Raw genomic sequence first — 4,309 nt, forward strand, 5'->3', positions numbered from 1 at the left:
TTATAGTCACCCAGTTACGTTGTGACATTTGGCACACCCAAAGCACTCCTACGGTATCCGGGAGTTGCACAATCTCATGGTCTAAGGAAACGATACTTGACATTAGAAAAGCTTCAGCATACGAACTACACGATCTTGTGCTAGGCTTAGGATTGGGTCTTATCCATCACATCATTCTCCTAATGATGTGATCCCGTTATCAACGACATCCAATGCCCATGGCCAGGAAACCGTAACCATCTATTGATCAACGAGCTAGTCAACTAGAGGCTTACTAGGGACATGGTGTTGTCTATGTATCCACACATGTATCTGAGTTTCCTATCAATACAATTATAGCATGGATAATAAAGGATTATCATGAACAAGGAAATATAATAATAATAACTAATTTATTATTTCCACTAGGGCATATTTCCAACAGTCTCCCACTTGCACTAGAGTCAATAATCCAGTTCACATCGCTATGTGACTAACACTCAAGGTCACATCCCCATGTGACTAACACCCAAAGAGTTTACTAGAGTCAATAATCTAGTTCACATTACCATGTGATTAACACTCGATGAGTTCTGGGTTTGAACATGTTATGCTTGTGAGAGATGTTATAGTCAACGGGTCTGAATCTTTCAGATCCGTATGTACTTCGCAAATCTCTATGTCATCTTGTAGATCCAATGCCCATGGCCAGGAAACCGTAACCATCTATTGATCAACGAGCTAGTCAACTAGAGGCTTACTAGGGACATGGTGTTGTCTATGTATCCACACATGTATCTGAGTTTCCTATCAATACAATTATAGCATGGATAATAAACGATTATCATGAACAAGGAAATATAATAATAACTAATTTATTATTGCCTCTAGGGCATATTTCCAACAGTAGGGGGCGTGCCTACCCCCCAGGCGCGCCCTCCACCCTCGTGGGCCCCCTGTTGCTCCACCGACGTACTCCTTCCTCCTATATATACCTACGTACCCCCAAACGATCAGATATGGAGCCAAAACCCTAATTCCACCGCCGCAACTTTCTGTATCCACGAGATCCCATCTTGGGGCCTGTTCCGGAGCTCCGCCGGAGGGGGCATCCATCACGGAGGGCTTCTACATCAACACCATAGCCTCTCCGATGAAGTGTGAGTAGTTTACCTTAGACCTTCCGGTCCATAGTTATTAGCTAGATGGCTTCTTCTCTCCTTTTGGATCTCAATACAATGTCCTCCCCCTCTCTTGTGGAGATCTATTCGATGTAATCTTCTTTTTGCGGTGTGTTTGTTGAGACCGATGAATTGTGGGTTTATGATCAAGATTATCTATGAACAATATTTGAATCTTCTCTGAATTCTTTTATGTATGACTGGTTATCTTTGCAAGTCTCTTCGAATTATCAGTTTGGTTTGGTCTACTAGCTAGATTGATCTTTCTTGCAATGGGAGAAGTGCTTAGCTTTGGGTTCAATCTTGCGGTGTCCTTTCCCAGTGACAGTAGGGGCAGCAAGGCACGTATTGTATTGTTGCCATCGAGGATAACAAGATGGGGTTTTTATCATATTGCATGAATTAAACCCTCTACATCATGTCATCTTGCTTAAGGTGTTACTCTGTTTTCATGAACTTAATACTCTAGATGCATGCTGGATAGCGGTCGATGAGTGGAGTAATAGTAGTAGATGCTGGCAGGATTCGGTCTACTTGTCTCGGACGTGATGCCTATATACATGATCATACCTAGATATTCTCATAACTATGCTCAATTCTGTCAATTGCTCAACAGTAATTCATTCACCCACCGTAAAATACTTATGCTCTTGAGAGAAGCCACTAGTGAAACCTATGCCCCCCGGGTCTATCTTCATCATATTAATCTTCCAATACTTAGTTATTTCCTCTGCTTTTATTTTACTTTGCATCTTTATCATAAAAATACCAAAAATATTATCTTATCATATCTATCAGATCTCACTCTCGTAAGTGACCGTGAAGGGATTGACAACCCCTTATCGTGTTGGTTGCGAGGAGTTATTTGTTTTGTGCAGGTACGAGGGACTTGCGCGTAGCCTCCTACTGGATTGATACCTTGGTTCTCAAAAACTGAGGGAAATACTTACGCTACTTTGCTGCACCACCCTTTCCTCTTCAAGGGAAAACCAACTCAAGTGCTCAAGAGGTAGCAAGAAGGATTTCTGGCGCCGTTGCCGGGGAGTCTACGCAAAAGTCAATATACCAAGTACCCATCACATACCCTTATCTCCCGCATTATATTATTTGCCATTTGCCTCTCGTTTTCCTCTCCCCCACTTCACCCTTGCCGTTTTATTCACCCTCTCTCTCTATCCTCCCTCTCTTTCCCGTTCGCCTCTTTTCCGTTTGCTTGTCGTTATGGCTAGTCCCTTATCTGCTCCTTTGTCTCCCGAGTTTGAGGTTCTTCACTTCAAACAAAGTCAAGGAGAAAATTTAAAAGATGCTTGGTTTAGAATGATGGAATCTTATCATAATTGTACCCTAGAGGTGAATTTTAGAATTTTGCTTCGCAACTTTTATTTTGGACTAAATTTGTCTCATAGTCAACTTTTGGATTGCGTTGCCAAAGGCAATTTTATTGAAATTGATCCCAGTATTGCGCATGAAATTATAGAAGGTATAGTAGGAACTATACCTCAACAAAAGGGGCCTCATCACACCCAAGAGGAAACGCAAGTTTTTGAGAAAATTTGCAAAGTAACCAAGATTTTACAAAAGTCTCTTGAACCTCTTAAAAGCGTTAGCGGGAATCTCCACCGCATGAATATGTTGATTACCCTTTGCAATAAGCAGTTGGACTCTTTATATCTCAAGATTTCAGAATATGAAGGGAAACATAAAGAACCTCCCGGGTTCGAGCATAACTCCGCTAAAAGAATTAAGAATCAAGATGGTAATACCTAGATCTATCCTTGTTTGTATGCCTAGCTAAGGGCGTTAAACGAAAGCGCTTGTTGGGAGGCAACCCAATTTTATTTTTATTCCTTGCTTTTTGCTCCTGTTTAGTAATAAATAATTTATCTAGCCTATATTTTGGTTGTGTTTTTTGTGTTTAATTAGTGTTTGTGCCAAGTAGAACCGTTGGGAAAACTTGGGGAAAGTCTTGATATCTAGCTGTAAAAAACAGAAACTTTAGCGCTCACGAGAACTGCTGCCATTTTTATTTGGAAAGTGCTATTTAGTTATTTTTTTGCAGATGATTAATAGATAAATTCCTCGCGTCCAGAAATTTATTTTAGAATTTTTGGGGCTCCAGATCTTGTGCTAGCTACAGATTACTAAAGACTGTTCTGTTTTTGACAGATTCTGTTTTTCCTGTGTTGTTTGCTTATTTTGATGAATCTATGGCTAGTAAAATAGTTTATAAACCATAGAGTAGTTGGAATACAGTAGGTTTAACACCAATATAAATAAAGAATGAGTTCATTACAGTACCTTGAAGTGGTCTTTTGTTTTCTTTCGCTAACGGAGCTCATGAGATTTTCTACTTTAAGTTTTGTGTTGTGAAGTTTCAAGTTTTGGGTAAAGACTTGATGGGTTATGGAACAAGGAGTGGAAAGAGTGAGGGAGTCCTGGATTAGGGGGTATCCGGACAGCCGGATTATATCCTTTGGCCGGACTGTTGGACTATGAAGATACAAGATTGAAGACTTCGTCTCGTGTACGCTGCCTGGTGGCGACCCTCGCCGCCACCGATGAAGGCCCAGGGTTCCCTTTCTCCATGGCGAATGAGGGAAAGGGGAGCAGAAGCTGAAGAAAGGAGGAGACGAGAGAGTGCGGGCTTCGGTGCTCCCTTCCCGCTCCTTATAAAGGAGCGAAGTGGGAGCCCAGCCGCCCCGCTTAGCGAATCAAGGCACGGGAAGAGCAGGGAGGCGGGCCGACCCGCCACCTCTGCTCGCAACGGCCCAGATTCCCGCTCCCACTGTCCGCGATCCCAAGTGCATGGGAACCGCGTGGCGGGGATGCAGAACTGAGGCGACGGATGGGGCGGCCTCGCCCTACCCCGTGATCTCGGGGAGTGGGCGCTTAGAAAACCGCGCACCGGCCCCGTCCAGTAAATGCGCCACGCCCCCACGCCTACCTCCGTTTGGAGAAGAGGGCGTGGGCCGTTCCCCTTCATCATGGCTTGACGCATGCTCGCGGGGCTTAGCCCCGCGCACGCCGCCCACGTCACCCACGACGCCGCATTTGACGTGTGCCGTTCCGGGCGTGCGCGATGGAAGCGGAGAGATATACGGCGTGACCCAGGCCGCGCGTGCCCGTGCACTGTTTTGGGCCTGGCCCAA

This window comes from Triticum urartu, chromosome 4A, assembly GCF_056163025.1.
Source record: "Triticum urartu cultivar PI428250 chromosome 4A, HENAU_Tu73, whole genome shotgun sequence".
Taxonomy (NCBI): domain Eukaryota; kingdom Viridiplantae; phylum Streptophyta; class Magnoliopsida; order Poales; family Poaceae; genus Triticum; species Triticum urartu.